This window comes from Pinus tabuliformis, chromosome J (genome assembly GCF_031772625.1).
Source record: "Pinus tabuliformis cultivar Carrire ecotype Pingquan chromosome J, CPIR1, whole genome shotgun sequence".
NCBI classification, from domain to species: Eukaryota; Viridiplantae; Streptophyta; class Pinopsida; order Pinales; family Pinaceae; genus Pinus; species Pinus tabuliformis.
In genome coordinates, this window is record NC_142295.1 from 1,542,135,201 (window position 1) to 1,542,153,902 (window position 18,702).

The 18,702-nt window shown below is 37.9% G+C and overlaps 1 protein-coding gene across 2 annotated transcripts in view; it reads right to left on the reverse strand.

Moving 5' to 3' along the window:
• Positions 1–18,702, reverse strand: part of LOC149233382 (uncharacterized) — a 166,936-nt gene that overhangs the window by 39,882 nt on the left and 108,352 nt on the right. The gene's annotated exons all lie outside the window — the stretch shown is intronic.

Genomic DNA, 18,702 nt, shown 5'->3' on the forward strand with positions numbered 1-18,702 from the left:
GTTGAGCTATCTTGGTGGGCTTGTCACCAAGTCATGTCATTATTATGTATTATTTTATTATTTGGGGCTAAATTAGGCCAATTATGAAAATCAAATCTGCTTTAGAGTTGTATAAATATGAGAGAGGCTCATTCTAACATCTCATCATCACTTGGATTGGATTAGTATCTCTTGAGAGATTTTCGCACTTTTTGTTGGGGTGAACTTTTTGGAGTTTCTTGATGCACTATGATGTTTGCATTTTCACTATTGTCTTTGGAGCTTCTTTCTAATGCAAAGTTGATGAATGGATATACTCTCTCTCTCATGTAAGTGAACTTTTAATGTTATTCTTGTTATCTTACTTGTCAAATGCATGTATATTGTTATCATTATTCTTGTATGGGTTAATGTAATGCAAAATTCTTTTGGGACCTTTGAATAAGTGATTTAATGCATGCGTTGCTCTTGAGGGATTGGGTGAATGTTCCTAGAGGCACCTCTTAGGTTGAAAGACCTCGAAACTTCATCTCTTTGGCAAATTTGAAGTATAAATCTCTAATAACCTAGTTGCTACCCTTGAGTAGGCTAGCGAAGGTGAATTAGGGCTCCTTAGCTCACGAAATTCCTCGATCTAGGTGTATCTTGACTCCATTAAGCCCCCTAAGCAAAGCATTGATCCTCGCATCCTCTTGGTGGTCAAATTTATCTTTCTTTTCTTCACTTTTCCAAATTCTAGGCCTAACCCTAGAGGGTCACCTAGGGCATCAATCGAATTCCTTTGTAGCCATCCAAACACCTCAATTTTTGGTCCACTACTACGTTGGGGTTATCTCTAGAGGTCCTCCAAGTTTCAAGCAAATCCGACGGTGGAATCCTGAGATATAGCAAGCCCTAGCCACTAGACCAATTCTTACCCTAGCTTAATTTGGATTAGTATCCTCATTGGGATCATTGCATTCAAAATCTCGAAGAAGATTAGCCCTTTGGTCCTATTCTCCTCCCCAATTAGTTCAATCCCCTCCTTGAGTGATCAACTCCATACTCTTGACCTAGTTTGGGTCCACTTGGCTTCTCGGTGGTCCCACAAATCTACAACTTAAATTCCAGTAGGATCACTTAGAAGTCATTTCTCCATTGGGATCTTTGAGTCTAGGAACCCTCTTGTCGAAGTATATTCCTTAAACCTAAACTCAAGAATCCCCTTGGCCCTTCCTAAAGAGCCTATCACCTTGCTTCCTAAGCAAGTAAGACATTTGTTTGAGCCTCTCCTGAGAATAGGCTTTGGGAATCACTCCTTATCCTATTATTGCTCCATTCATCTAGTGATTCCCCTCATACTAGGTCTCCTCCCATTGGTGAAAGTCCGTAAAGAGCAGGGAGCCCTAGCTGAGGTAATGGTGGGCTATCGTTGCATTGTTTCCCCTTAACCTAGTAGTTTGAGCAATAACATGCCCCATGCAACAATTGCAGGTATATCTTTCACATATGGCTTCTTGGTGATTCAAACTCAACTCCTCAGAGAACAGAAAAAAGGAATTGGTGTCAAGCGTTGTGTGCAGATTTCGATGATCAATTGTCTAGATCTACAATCATAGACAATTGTCTGGTGTCATGGTAGTTATGGCTGCGTACAGTTGACAGTTGTAGGGTAGGAGACGGTGGCTGTTGTCAGGCCGTTGGGCGAATGGGTGCAAGATGGCCAAGGCAGAGCATTGTCGGGGCGGTTGCAGCTACTTTGTACGATGATTGGGCAACCGATCAAGCTGCTTTTTGTTTTTTATCTTTTTATATATTATTATTTCATTTTTTATTTTTTTTAATTGTTTAATATATATATATATAGAGATATAAACTCTTTTCTTTTTCTTTCTTTATAATTCTTTTAAAATATGTATGTAATTTTCTTTAAATATATAGTTATTATTTTTTATCTTTTCAATTTTTTTAGGTGTAATGACCAAAAGTCAACTTCAACTTCTGGTGGCCAAAGGTTGAAATCAGACTGATTGTCGAACTCTCAGAGAAAATCCAAAATCTTCGAATATGCGACAAAAGCTTGGCCAATGATCGGGATCGAAGAACAAAGCTCTGATACCAATGTAACAAACAATGTTTGTATACACTGCAGAATATTCAGAATATCTTGAATATGTAACTATCCATTATAGGACAAGCAATATTTATATAGAATGTTTGAATGTACAAGAGATATGATATGATAATGATGTTGCGGTTACAAAAGAGAGTCATGTTACCCACCACCAGTGGTGATACCCATAGGAGAATTTTTCTCTTAGATTTGTCTTCAGCCAGTAGCCAACAACCCCTTGTAGCCACCAAATAGCTCGATCTGCCACCATCCTCCGCCACTTGAGCTAGCCATTATGTGCCCTCGCCCATCTGTTATGATCGTATGTTTGAAGGTGGGCCTTCCATCCCCGAAGGTATGGCTTTTCATTACGTAGCTGGGTATTTTTGCCTGCTTATCTTGGACACATTTAGACATGGATTAGTGGGGGGATTCGGCAGAAAGAATGGGCTTGGTCTATACTCTTGTTCCCTTGTCCCAACTTGTTGGTTAGTCTTGTATCCTAGTCCCGTGGGATCCCCTTAATTGGCTACTAGCTTTAGGAGTGGCATTACATGGGAAACCATGATTTTGGTTGCATGGTCCGGCTTCCCAACACCATATTCATCACTCTCCTCCGCTCATTATAACACCTTTTCACTCTTTTTCAATCCAGGTCCACATTTGTCCATTGGGTCCACAAGGAGTTAGCATACCCTTCCTCTTGTCCACACTTTGGGTCAAGCCTAAAAAAATGCCCTGGAGGTTGTTGCAGCTAAAAAGAAAGTTAAAAGCATAATTTCGCCACTTACAACAGGAAATGTACCATAAAATGCAAAATATGATCAGGACATAAGAATTTAGCACATGGGAAAAAGCCAAACATGAGCTTTACCCCTTATCATCGTGGCCATCACCCTGGTTCCTATGGCACTTATGTGAGCCCCCTGCATCATTTAGGAACCCATGATTGTTCCAACCCCTGGTAGGTGATGAACTACCCAATCTTAAGGGGGTATTCACTGCTATATCATATGCATCATGCTCTCATTCCCTGGAGGCCCAAGCAGTTAAAAGAAAGAAAAATCGATAAAAGGCAAAAGGCATATGAAGAAGGGTGGAAAAACAAAGGTCGGGGTAACTCATGTACCACGATTGCTCCTTCCTACATTTATACACCCATGTGTGGGTTTCCCTCATTATAGATACCCTTGTACCATGGCATGTGGCTTGGAGCCTTCCTTGCTACCCCACTCCATTCCATCATTATATCACATGACCCCTGCCATTTGATGGATGTACCATGGACCTGTCACTCCCTTAGAGGTTCAAACCACCTAGTAGGGTCATTTATCAACCTCACTCTTGAGCTTGGGGACACCTATACATTCTAAAGCCCATTTGGAAAGGCACACCACTATGAAGTGTCCACTTAGGTTCTTGATTTGTAAGCTTATTTACTCAATTGCACTAATGAATTGTTGTATTAGAAGGTGAGGAAACACATTGAATCTTATACACAATTGCAGGTGGGTATTAATCTTGGGCTTGGCCTCCCTGTACAGGATCCAAGCCCTACGGGGGGGTCATGATGGCACTTGTAGGGTGAGCGTTGAGAACCATGGGCCTTCTTTACAACAGAGCATTGATTGCCACACCATTGGATTCTTCAGAGCCACATTTGGCTTGCTCGTACCCCACTTATGCAAAGATGGTGATGCACTTTGACAACATTGCTCAGCCAACCACATACTTGCACCAGACACTAGGCATATGATCCAAGGCCCAGATGGGGTTTTGTCTCACCTAGGGAGACATGGGAAGGCTTGTATCATCATTCTTTCCCTTATGGATGGAGTATCGACATGTTGATCGAGTTGGAGACCCATAAGACCATGCATTGTGCCCCACAATCACTTGGGAGCACCATAGATGTTTTGCTTGGAAACCAAGGGGCTAACCCCTTGGTCATCATTTTTAGAGCCCTCTTCTTCATTCTGGCACATAAGGGACATATATTGGCATTCCAATGGCATTTTTGCACCACAACTATATCATTTCAGCCTCATTAGGAGGGACTGTTATGTACTTTTTGAGCTATTTAGTGGGCTTGTCACCAATTAGGTTGTCATTTGCACATTAAAGTTGTTTTTAGGGGCTTATTAGGGTAATTGAACTAAATCGAACCCCTTGAGGCTCATATGAATACAAGTGAAGCCTCATTTGTAAATCATCATCACTTGGATTAGGATTTGTCTCTCAAAAAGATTTCAGACTTGCAATTTGGACGATTTTTGGAGCTTTAAATGAATTTTGATGTTTGGATTAATTTCGCACTTCTTCTTGGACCTTCTATTTGCATGTTGGATGGATAGATATACTCTTTCTTTTCCTTGTAGGTGTTTTATGATGCTTATTTTTGTCATAATAAATGTCAAATGCATGGAATCTTCTCTTGTTGTCATTGGATATGCCCTAGTTAATGTGAAGTTGCTTGGAGCATTGAAAATTGTTGGGATTTTGCATATGTTACTCATTTGACAAAGATTGAGTGAATGTTCCTAGGCAGAATAATTGTATAATTAAATCCTTGAAAATCCATCTTGACATTGTTTTGGAAGTATAAAATTCGTGAGGGTGTTCATTTGCCATCTTCTATTAAGATAGCGAGGTCCCTCAAGGTCTCCTTGAAGCATCGAAGTTGCCTTAGTCAAGGTCATTTGACTCCATTTCTCCCAAAAAGCAAGGCATGATCCATAATCCTTTGTTGATCACTCCCAAAACCTTTTTGTGTCTTTTCTTTGATTTATGCCCTAACCCTAATAGCTCCTAGGGCCAAGTGTGAAATGCATTAGGCTGGTTCAAACCAAGTGAAAGTTGGTCCATAGTTGCATCGGGGTGTCCTCTAGGTCTCGAAAAAATTTCAAGCCATCCCCATGGTTGGATTTGGAGAAACCCTAAGCCCTAGCTCCAACACCATTTTTGTCCTAGGTTGTTTTGGTTAGTGGCTTTCAAAGGGTCCTTTCTCACTCAAAAACTCAAAAGAAGTTCATCTTTAAGAGACCCTTCTACCCATCCTTGTTTGACCTAGTCGCACTGTTGGACGATCGTCCTAAAACCGAGGTCTTACTTGGATACCCTAGGTCTCTCTCTAGTGGCCCCAAACCATTACAAATCACCATTTTACATTACCCTAAGAGAGATCCTTTAAGAAGCCCTAAGTTAGGATCCTTTCCTCCATTGGGTATCATATCATCCTAGGTCTAGGCATCCTCCCATAAGCCTTTCTTGGAGAGCCCTTTATCTTGTTCTTCAAGCAATCCATTATTTGAGCCTCTCCTTTGAATGGGCTTCGGAAATCACATGGTACGTTGTCATTGACCTCATCATTCTAGTGATTTCTATTATAAATAAAGAATATATATATATATATATAATGTAAATAATGATAATAATAATAATAATGATGATTAATGATTAATTAACTAGCAATTAGTAGTGAAGAGGCATGTCTCTAAAGACATGACCGCTCATGAAAGAGTACCTGCCTAGGTATATAAGCGGGCCCCCTCATTTGTAACACTAATATCTCATATCTTTTGTACTTTCTTATATAATATATTTGTGCTATAATGGATATTTACATATACCAGATCTTCTAAGTATTTTGCTTCGTATACAAACTTTGTTTGTTACATTGGTATCAGAGTTGTTCGATCCTCTGACCGCTCATCCGCTGCACAAAGCCAATTTGATCCAGCGTTTAGCCATCAACTCTTTGTCAACTTCATTGTTGTCACAATTCAAGCATTTCGCTACACAAGTTTCCGGAGGTTCTCCATTTTTTCGTCAAGCCCTTGGCCATTAAAAAAAACATTATACATAGATATTATAAAAAAACGTTATATAGAGAGAAAATATTTGAAGAAAAAAAAAGTTGAAAATTATAAATAAATAAAATATATATATATATATATATATTAATTAGAGAAAAATTCCTATACCAAAGAACAGATTTATATTAAAAAAAGGTTATAAAAGAATAAAATAATAAAAATTGAAAAGTTATAAATAAATAAATAAAACTAAACTAAACTTACCCTTCACTGCCAGCCTCCCACAGACAGTTGCAGCAACCGCCACAGCCCCGATGCACAGACATACGCAGCAGCGGCCAACCCCTGTCACGATACACGAGTTCTTACTTGTGTCAGTTGCACATCAGCAGGTGCCTGATAGCCACTACCGCACTACCTCTGATGCCCCTTCCTTCGCTGGCTCCTGTCATTGCCGACTAGAAGTCGACCCCACTGTTGCTCAACTGCCCAACCAACCCTGCCTTTAGCGCTGTTGTTGGGTTTCTCACGACTGCATCACAACCAACATCCGAACGTTTTCCAATAGTCATCACTGCAATATTGCCGCTCTCCACTCTTTCCATCGTTCAACCCCGAACATTTTCCACTAGTCACCACTGCAATACTGTCGCTCTCCACTCTTTCCATCGTTCAACTTCTGTGTTGTACAACCACCGACCAACCATTGCACGTAACCAAATCAATAGTTGCACACTGCACACCATCCCCCGAGATTCAATCCCCAGCCTTCATCGTTGCACTGTCACCATGACACAGTACAAGTCACAACTCCAGAGTCCAGCTCGGCTCATCGACAACCGCCCACCATTTTACGCTAATAGGACTAGCTGCATGTTAATCCATATCATCCATACGAAACTGCAACGTAAGTATTTCTTGAGGGTGTATATAATCAAATTCATGGTGACACCTAATCGAAATCGTGTAAGTTGTCCATTCTAATTCACATAATCTTGAAAAGAGTTGTCGATTGGAATAATTTTGTCAAGATTGGTTGAAGAATACCTTCGAAAAGGGTATGCTAATAAGTTTAAAAAAAAATACCCTATGTCAAAAATTGAAAATAATATTAAAAAGACAAAGTGGATTAAAATTATTTCAATTAAGTTTTTATTTCCAACTTAAAAGGGGGGTGTTGTCGCACAGAGTGTCTAGGCACTGCGACAACGGCTCAGATCAGGGCCTGTCACCCTGATCCCCGATCTCTCCGTTTAAGTTGTCTCCCTATAGCAAGCTAAGGGGGGTAGACCCTACTAAAATGGAATGAAGGACAACTAGTTGGAAACTAGCGAGTTCGGGAGACACAGTGAAGCGGCCAAGTACTTGATTTATATTTAGCAAGATTTATAGGATTTGATTATATTTTAAGCAAACAATGCCAGTGCCTTATGGAATCAACTATCTTGCTAGGAAATTTAGGACTAAGTAATTGATTTGCAACGGTTGCTTGGATGAATGACTATCTTATAGGAAGTGCAAATCCTAAAGCTAATATGAGATGCAAGAATCTTGGTTAATTTTAGTTAAATGTCTATCTAATTTTTAACCCTTCGATCCTTTTTATATGGAGCCTGATTTCGTAGTAATTGGCAGAAAGAGGATAAGGTGAAGCACACTAAGGTGTGATTAATGATACCTCTCCTGAAAACCTAACATACCTGGTGCCTCCAGTGCTGCAGAGATTTGTGGTTCTAACCACTGCAAGGTCACCGTTTTAAGTACTATTAAAAGCAGACTTCTCAAACAAATATGGATGGATACCTATCTCTCTATCGACCAAGCTTATGGTTGGAAGTAAATTTTATTTATGCAAAACTAACTTATATGCAAATGCACCAGATGTTGAGAAAAAGTTAGACCCGAGAATTAGAAACACTTGTGTCGAAAAAGCCCGTAATCACTAAAATAAATTGCTCGCTTTACAATTAAACCCCTGAAAATATTACAATTAAACTACAAGCTTATTTCAAATCTTTTTTGATACAATTATAGCTCAAAGAGAACAAAAATTTATTTGCAATCAATGTCAACAGATGCTCAAAAACTACTCAGTTTATGAAACAAAATATATGCATTTTATCACAATTCCATGACAGAGTACTTAATTTTCATAAATTAATTTTTAGGACAGCAGTAAGAAAAACTTTATGACAGCAGCAATATGACAATGAAAACAACAAGCTATCAATGATATCTTTATGCCAAAAATTTACCGAAATTTTTCCAAGCTTGCCCACATGAATTATAAAAAAAATTCAGCCTGTTATGACGTGACTTCCGAAATTATATCAGATCTGATATACTTATTACAGACAGTAATTAAAACATGGAATAAGCCTAATGATGAATGCCCAACTCAAGAAATTAATTCATTAATGTATTAGACAGCTTAGGAACTGATTTTAGGCTAGCCAACATGAAATTTTTCCACTGTTATATTTCAGACTTCAGAAATAGAATTATTCAGAGATAACAGTGACCCAAAATGTAAATCTAGGCCAGATTCTTAATACACACCAAACATAAATGACTTATTAATGTATTTGGCAGTTTTTTAGTTAATTTCAAACCACTTAAATGTGTTTTTCACCACTATTAGAAAGGTATATGACTATTGTAGCAAACAGTGAGGAAAAATATGGTTTAGGGATCACTTGCCCAAGTTGCCAAAAAAATTTCAATATCTGAAACACAATTTTTACCAAATTTTCTGCAAAAACCCACCAATGATTAGCTTTAGAAAATCAAATATTCAAATCAGAAATGGAGCAAAGGAATCTAGGGCCAATGAGCTAGCACTAGGCCCAATAGAACTAGCGTTAGGCTAGAAGAAAGCAGATCTGGGCTTAGGAGCCCCAAAACTTGAAACCCTTATTCTGAAAAAAAAAATATTTTGCTTCAAATCTTCAGATTTATTGCAAAATCTTTGATGACTGGCCTTGTAAAAAGATTTGGGATAAGATATTGCCCTCTAGGGCCTAAATCTGTCTTAAAACCCCCAGATCTACTTGAAAAATCTCAAATCTAAAGATTTACTTCACTGATTTCTCAGATCTATTCCTGCAAACAATCTTTGAGCTCAGATCTTACCCTCCAGGGTCTAGATCTAGCTCAGATCTGAAGATTTTCTTGGCTGATTTCTCAGATCTATTCCTGCAAACAATCTTTGAACCCAGATCTTGCCCTCCAAGGTCTAGATCTAGCTCAGATCTGAAAAATTTCTTGGCTGATTTCTCAAATCTATTTCCGCACAAGTGAAAAGAGAAAAACCCAATACCCAATACGTACAAAAATAGAGAAAATCCAAAAAACCCAAGTGTTAAAATTCAAAATTATGTTACAAAATCTCAGATCTACACAAATAAATAACAAATCTATACAAATAATTTACAGATCTATCAAATCTAAGATGTATGAGTCCAACTCCGCTACCAGATCTGATAATCTAAGGCTCTTAATAGCCAGATCTATCAAAATTTTCACAAAATATTTAAAAGATTTTGAAATTTTAGAGAGGTACTAGCCCAAAAACACCCTGCAGAAAAAACATTATCGTTAGATAAATCCTGAGGCTTATATGAAGTAGGCTCTTCAGAAAATATGTGTTGAGAGTTGGCTAGTCCAACCGAGGACTATCCCTAAACGCTCAATGAGAACTTGTGAGATCTTCTGCAAACACTAGATCAACCATCAAATCAAGTAGAGAAATAGAACAACAATAAAATTCTAAAGAAATAGAAATACCTGCTACTTCAATCAAAATTAAAAATGTTACCCTAGATCCAACAAACTAAATAAGATACCTGTATTCATATCATTCTAAGAGAGCTATTGATTGATAGTTTTCACATAATATTAAGCAGAAACTAAAACAATGTTACCATAAATTCATGAAGAGGAACACTACAACACATTGAAACCCCATAGACTGTTGCATTAATTCAAAAAAGTATACAAGAGAGCTTGAAAACTTAGTACACAATCTAGAGATCAAATGGATCAACCGACAATGACCTCCTATTTAAAGATAAATCTTCCAACGACTAGTTCGAGTGATCATTGTCAAAGCAATCCCGACCGTTGATGAGGATTAAAATTTCTTTTAATCTCATTCGTCGAAATTTTAAATTCTTGAGGAAATTCGAATTTTTCAATTAAATATATTTTAATTAACTCAAAAATAAAAAAATTTGAGTTAATTTCCTCAAAATTTTTGACTTTGACTTAAACCCCAGGGACCAAAAGCTTAAAATTTAGCAAAATAATTAATTTACCTTAGTCCCGGGACCTTTTAAAATTTGAATTTTAAGGACCAACGAATTTTGCCTTTGGAAAATTTAAATTTACCTAGGACCTAGAATTAATTAAATTTCCGGCTTAGGATTTTAATTAATTTTGGCCAAAGATTTTAATTAATTAACCTACGCGGAGATAAATTAATTTTCCAACCCTCAAAACACTTTACATCATGATTTTTACATTTTTTACATCTTAAGGGGGAAAACCCATTTGCAAAAGACCCTCACAAACTACCCAATTCTGCGACACAAATATAATCTAGCAGACCAAGCAATTTGTAATAAAATAGCCTAACCAAATAGTTAGGATTATTCCCAAATCACTTTTACATAGACTCGATCTAGAACACTAGGACTCCCCTAAGATCCCAGTGACAAAATCCATTCCGACTTTGGGGTAAGATTGAAGGAAAACTCTGCCGACCATCTGAGAATGGATCGGTGAAACAAAAAAGCTCCCGGAATGTAAATCATCACCAGAAAAAAGTAGGTTTACCTAGGTAATTACATACATGACACAGATCTGCTGAGATTATTTACATTACACACATGCAGAATGGGTTTACATTATAAGATGATGATCAAGCTGATGATGATAGTTGGACGGCACGAACACATCGATCAGACACTATCCCTTTTGCAAAAAAAGGGGGTGTACTGCTATGGGTTGTTAACACGTAGTGGTCAACAAGGGGAATTGTCAAACTTATATGTTCTTACAAGGATTAATTTCATATGTCATACAAAGGTGATATTAAAGTTCAATTAAGAAAACAAAAAAAGGTATTAAAGAGAGATATTTTTAAAAGGTTTAAATTGATTAAAAGGTCCCTACGTTCCAAAGTACAAAGTTACAAAAGAAAAGGTACTATTACTTTTATAAAAGTTTTAAAAATAATATATATTATTATATCACTAAAAGGAAAGGATCATATTAAAAGAGAGAAATAAATTAAGAGTTTTGAAGGTTTAGTTTTTTTTAAAAAGAGGTTGTCATTAAACCCTAAACTCATCAACAAACACAAAAGAAAGTCCATCTCTAAAGAAGAAAATATGGAGTCCAAGTGAGAAATGAAGGAAGGAAGACTTTTAGAAACTTCACACAATGTTGCTCCAGTGGTATTCAGAATTAAAGGGACTCTTGCAGGGAAAAAACATTATTATTTCTATCTCTCCTGCTGAAGAAAAAAATTATATAAACTCTAACCTTGCTAACCAATTAGTGATTCTCGAGTCAAATGTAATTGAAAAATTAGACCGCTATGATAGAAAACAATATGACATAAGCAATTTACAATTAAACAATGGAATTATACTTTTATATTGCAATTTTTTACATTTTTCTACAAGAAGAAAAAGATAACACTGCAAGACATTACATTGAATTTAGATTCAGTAACACCAGAAGAGATACAAGATATTTCAAAAGTGATTTTTCAATAAGGTAAAAAGGTACTACAAAATATGCAAAGAGAAGTTGACAAAATCATAATTGATAGAAATGAAGAAGTTTCTCAACTTAAAGACCATAATGAAAAATTACTGACGCAAATTAAAAAGCTTAAGAATGACAAGAAGTTGTTGGAAAACAAGGTACAACAACTCATTGAGAAGGAACCGTCGAAATCTTCAAGTGAAGAAATTCAAGTTGAAGAGAAAGGAATGAACATTGATCTAGTGAATATCACAATTCAAGAAGAAAACAAGCTAGTTGAAGGAAAAACACACTCAGTTGTTGCAATTCAAACAATGGAAATCCCAAGTAAAGATTTTGTACCCAACTCAACAACCTCAGTACCTGAAATAAATCAAAAAATTGTCACACACCTAATAAGGGAAAGTCAAGCCAAAAGAATTCATTATCGACATCTGAATCACAAGAGTAGACAACTCAATCAATCTATGTATCTATATCACTCAGAACATAAACGACAAACTTATGTTCTAAAGAACTCTTAAGTTTTCACAATTCAGTCTAGTGGTAATAATTCATTACAAATTTCCAATAATCAAAAGATTCCACAGAAGATTAATTTAGGATGGTCAAATCCCTTCTCAGTTCGACAATTTTATTTATCACTCCAAGGATCTTATTATCTTGTATCAACAAAGATGACAACTCCAAGAATACCGAAAGATGCAAATACTCTACAAGACAAACAAATGACACGTACGGTTAGCAATAATCTTTGAGGACAAAGCTTATATATATATATATATATATATATATATATATATAATGTAAATAATAATAATGATGATTAATGATTAATTACCTTGTAATTAGTAGTGAAGAGGCATATCTCTAAAGACATGACCGCTCATAAAAGGTATATAAGCGGCCTCCCTCAATTGTAACACTAATATCTCATCTTTTATAATTTCTTATATAATATATTTGGCCTATAATGGATATTTACATATACCAGATCTTTTGAGTATTCTTCTTTATATACAAACTTTCTTTGTTACAATTTCCTTTGTTAGGATATTCCGACACATAGGAAATAGTTAAGTACAACTTGGTCTAGTTTAGAGTTAGGTATAGAGTTAGGTAAAGTGTGTTTCTTTACCGTTGTACATTTTGTAACTTACAATCCGACGGTCACGATATGTAGTGATCCGACGGTTCACTCTCTCCTCGGTATTACCGACACTTGATCCGTGGCTTGACACCCGATTGGTCCATGAGTTCTATTTAAAGCGCATGGAGGGTCATTGTTCGGGTAATCCGTGCATGAGAGAAGCTTATGTAAATTTTCATTCTTTGATTAATAAATTGCCTGTAGTAGCCACGTTGGCGCAGGCCGTGGACTGTTTCCCTCTTTGAGGGTTTTAACCATGTCAAAAATACTGGTGTATTGATCTGTGATCTGGTTGTGAGCGGTGTCCTTTTGGTGTTCTTTCTGAGGAACTTACCCTGTAAATTCCTACATGGTATCAGAGCTATTTGAGGGTCGCGTCCGTTGGTGATCCAAATCTGAAGCCGGTAGAACTGCATGCGGCTGTCGTTTCCTATATCTGCTGTTTCTGACTACTTTCGAGCCGAGAGGACTGCTCTGTTGCGTTCGGAGCATCTGTTCCAGTGAGGAACCCCTTTCGTTTCACGCGAAAAGGTTTCCGGTATCCCTAGCTGCGTCATTTTTCAGATCGGGAGGTATACAGTGTTTTTGCAGTTTACTGTTATTTTCTCTCTGCTTATTTCGGTTTCGGTTTATTTAGCCCTTTTTTTTTAACCGGATCTATACCTTTCATTTCTGCGTATGCTCTTTGCCCTGCGACTCTGTGTGATCTGGGCAAATCAGAAACAGAAAGGAAGGATTTTTCTCATGCGTATGCTCTTTTCCCTGCACCTTAGTGTGATCTCGGAAAATCAGAAACATTGAGAAAAATATTTAGTTTTTCGGCTAAAGCTAACTTTGAGCCGCAAGGTTCATTTTTTTAAAATATCTAGTTTTTTGGCTAAAGCTAACTTCGAGCCGCAAGGTTCGTTTTTCTTTGCATATTCGTGTTGGGTTTTGTGTTTTGTGTTTTGTAGGGAAAAAGAGCTTTCTCAAGGCAAGCACGCAAACCAAGGCCCCCCCCCTCTCTCTCTCTCTCTCAAATTTTTTGTATAGATCAATTGGTTCAAAGTTATTTTAAGAGAGTAGAGGTCTTGGGTTCAAGTCTCCATTTTGTGGGGGCGGATTTTTTCATTCCCGCACATTCGCGCACTTTGCCGGCAACTTCAACAATTTTTTTTCAAAAAGCCATAACTTCTTCATCCGGAAGCCTTTTTCAGAGCCGTTTTTTTTAAAACAGCCTAATTTTGCGAGATCTATCCATTGGAACACTTACTTTCAGCATCTTCAGCTTCAGTTTTTTTTTAAAATGGAAAGTCCATGCCAAGTCATTCTTGACAGCACTAACTACTTCCAATGGATAGCCTACATGGAAGATTTACTTAGAAGTAAAGGTCTCTACAGAATAGCCACAGACCAAGAGAAGAAACCAAAAGATGAAGACAAGGCTGCAAAATGGGAAAATAGACAAGATCAAGCACGTGGTTTGATAGGGATGTCTATTTCTCCTGATCTTAGATTCCATATTGCAGAACTTGAGACTCCTCATGAAGCATTGGAAAAAATCACTAAAGTTTTTGGGATTAAAAATGAAATTAGAGCCCATCAACTTGAAAATGAGTTGCTTACTTTGGATCCTAATAATTTTTCTTGCATTGAAGATTTCTTGTCCAAATTCAAGACCCTTAGATATCTCTTGGAAGGTGTTAAGGTTAAGAAAGAAGATAGTAACCTTATTTATTCCATCCTTACTAAGTTGGGACCAGCCTACTCTGTATTTGTTTCCACTTTCCATTCTACAAGGGAAGCTTTCATTTGTCAAGGAAAAGACTACAAGGCCCCTTCCTTTGACTCCTTTTGTGATTCCTTAATAAGAGAACAAGAAAAACTCTTACACCTTGGTCTTCTTAATCTTGGAAACTCTTCCAAGAAAGCGTTAGCCGCCCAGCAGCAACCAAATTCAAAGAATCCTAAGAAGTCATATCCTAAAAAGAATGGTCCCAAACCAAAGAAGGGTCCTAAGCAAACTCAGCCTCAAAATGAAAGATCATTTCAGCAAAATGATAAGACCAATAAAAACAAATGGAAGAAGACTGATAGACATTGTAACTTTTGTAATCGAGATGGCCACTTAGAATCTAAATGCTTTAAGAAGATGGAAGCCTTGGAAGCCGCAATGAAGAAACATAACATCCATGTGGAGCATACTTCAACTTCAACTTCCGGAATGGCACTTTCTGCATGTCGTTGTCAATCATCTCAGTCTGGTTATGCATTAAATGTATCTTCTTCTTCTCCTTCTCATGAGTGGCTCATTGATTCTGGAGCCTCTTATCACATGGCCAAAAACCAAGCCATGTTTTCTTCTTTAAATGATTGTAACACCAAAAATATATATGTTGGTGATGATAGATCTCTTAATGTTGTAGGGACTGGAACTGTTCATCTAGACAATGGTCAGTTTAATGATGTATTATGTGTTCCAACCTTATCCTGCAACCTTCTATCTGTATATCAGATAACTCATTCAGGTGAAGGTAAAATTGTTGAATTTTCACCTCATGATGTTGTAATCAAGGATCTGAGAGATCCTAAACAGATTCTAGCTACTGGTATTGCTGATGATTCCACAAGGTTGTATAAGTTTCACAACTTTGGGTCATCAAATCTTCCCTCAGTATTTGTTGCTCATAATGATGAAGTGAGCAAACTTTGGCATGAGCGATTTGGTCACTTAAACTATCGCTCCCTTCAGCATCTATGTAAAGAAAATATGGTGACAGGTCTTCCTATGGTATCTTGCAGAGATGGTGTTTGTTCCGGATGTGTACTCGGAAAACATCATCGGGACAGTTTTGAAAAACGTGCCTCTTGGCACGCCTCAGCCCCTTTACAGCTTGTGCACAGTGATTTATGTGGTCCACTTCCTGTTGCTTCATTCTCTGGCTGCAAGTATTTCTTAACTTTCATTGATGATTTCTCCAGACGCACTTGGGTATACTTCTTAAAACTCAAGAGCGAAGTATTTAACACATTTTTGGCCTTCAAAGCCTTTGTTGAAAAACAATCTGGACATCAAATTCTTAAGCTAAGAACTGATAATGGTGGAGAATATGTTAAAAACACCTTCATCAACTTTTGCACCGAAAATGGAATTCAAATGCAACATACTGTTCCATACACTCCACAACAAAATGGTGTAGCTGAAAGGAAAAATCGCACCTTAAAGGAAATGGCTAATTGTATGCTACAATCTAAAGGACTCAGTCTTAGTTTTTGGGCCGAAGCAATTAATTGTGCAAATTATATAATCAATCGCACTCCTACTAAGGTTCTAAATAATATCACTCCAGAAGAAGCTTGGAGTTCCATTAAACCAGATGTAAGTCACTTTCGTGTTTTTGGAAGTGAAGCATGGGCCCATATTCCAGATGAAAAGCATAAAGCTTTAGAACCTAAGAGTGAGAAATGTACTTTTGTTGGATATTCTGAAGATGTAAAAGGTTATAGACTTATTCCATTTAAGTCCAAAAATGTTATCATTAGAAGAGATGTAAAATTTGATGAAAATAAATCGGCCTGCGAGCCTAGTCCGGCGGATGTGCCACCTCTTCCTATCTCTTCTACTTTTGAAAACATTTCTTCTTCAGATGATGAAAGTGAGGATGATAATCCTCCCCCACCTTCTCAGGATCCTCAACTTCCAAGATGGGTCCGTGCTACTCGGGATGCAGCAGGTGATCTTGCCGGTGATCCTACAGATCAGCGACGTACACGTTCTCAGTTTGAAAGAGCCTCTTCTTTACTGGCTCAAGCTCCAATAAATCATGATCCTGACACTTTTGCAGAAGCTTCAGGCCATCCACATTGGGAAGCAGCGATGAATGAAGAATATCATTCATTGTTGACAAATGATACATGGGATCTTGTTCCTCTACCAAAGGGACGCAAACTTGTTAGATGTAAATGGGTTTACAGAACCAAGTATGGACCAGATGGGAAAGTTGATAAACATAAAGCTCGTCTTGTTGCTAAGGGCTTTTCACAGGTTGAAGGCATTGACTACACTGAAACCTTCTCCCCTGTTGCCAAAATGAACTCTATCCGCCTTGTTCTTTCCCTTGCTGCCTCTTTAAAATGGGAAGTCCATCAAATGGATGTTAAATCTGCCTTCTTGCATGGGGACTTGCATGAAGAAATCTATATGGAACAACCCATTGGCTTCATCCAAACAGACTCTAGCCTTGTATGTCGACTTAAGAAATCTCTCTATGGTCTCAAGCAAGCTCCTCGGGCTTGGTATGCCAAAATGGATAGCTTTCTTTTAGAATCTGGCTTTTTTGGGTGTTATTCTGACAATACTGTCTACACCAAGAAAGTGGGCAACTCTCTTATCATCCTTGTTCTTTATGTTGATGATCTTATTCTTACTGGTAGTGATCCCAACCTTATCAACCATGTGAAGTCCAGCCTTAAAAAGAAATTTGAAATGACAGACTTAGGACACTTACACTATTTTCTCGGTCTTCAAGTCATGCAATCCAAGGAGGGTATTTCCCTTTCCCAGTCCAAGTATGCTTGTGATATTCTTCGTCATTTTCACATGGAAGACTGTAAGCCAGCCCCTTCTCCCTTTCAGTCTGGAGTCAAACTTTCAGTCTCTTGTACTTCTCCTGAAGTTGATGCTACCTTATACCGTCAACTTGTAGGAAAACTCTTGTATTTAACCCATACTCGTCCTGATCTTTCCTTTGCTGTTGGCCTTGTTGCTCGTTTTATGCAAAACCCCCGTGAAAGTCATTGGAAAGCAGCCAAAAGAATACTTCGTTATGTTCGAGGTACAGTACAGTTTGGGATTCATTACAGTGCCAAAGCAGCTCCTCTATTAGTTGGTTTCACTGATTCTGATTGGGCTGGTGACCCTGATGATCGGAAGTCTACTGCCGATTATGTCTTCACTCTTGGTTCAGGACCTATTACATGGGCTTGTAAGAAACAGGCTGCCATTTCTCTTTCGTCAGCAGAAGCAGAGTATCGTGGTGCCGTGGAAGCTAGTAAGGAAGCCTTATGGCTTCGTCAGATCCTATCAGAGTTTGGCTTTGAGCAGCAACATCCAACCACACTTTGGTGTGATAATCAAAGTGCCATTCAGCTATGCAAAGATCCAGTCCAGCATCAGCGCAGCAAACACATTGAACTACACATGCACTTCATTAGAAAGCTCATTCATGACCATGTTCTTGAAGTGCAATATTGTTCAACAGATGATCAGGTTGCAGACATCTTCACAAAGGCTCTCACAGAGGCGAAGTTCACTAAACTTCGATATATGCTTGGAGTTCAGGAAGTTGTCACTAAGGGGGGATAGGCTCTAGTGCCTCTTTCTTTCTCCTATTGTGTCATATTTGTAAATCCTTCAATCCTATCCCAAGTTGTTCTTAAGGGGGGATGTTAGGATATTCCGACACATAGGAAATAGTTAAGTACAACTTGGTCTAGTTTAGAGTTAGATATAGAGTTAGGTAAATTGTGTTTCTTTACCGTTGTACATTTTGTAACTTACAATCCGACGGTCACGATATGTAGTGATCCGGCGGTTCACTCTCTCCTCGGTATTACCGACACTTGATCCGTGGCTTGACACCCGATTGGTCCATGAGTTCTATTTAAAGCGCATGGAGGGTCATTGTTCGGGTAATCCGTGCATGAGAGAAGCTTATGTAAATTTTCATTCTTTGATTAATAAATTGCCTGTAGTAGCCACGTTGGCGCAGGCCGTGGACTGTTTCCCTCTTTGAGGGTTTTAACCACGTCAAAAATACTGGTGTATTGATCTGTGATCTGGTTGTGAGCGGTGTCCTTTTGGTGTTCTTTCTGAGGAACTTACCCTGTAAATTCCTACATCCTTCACACCG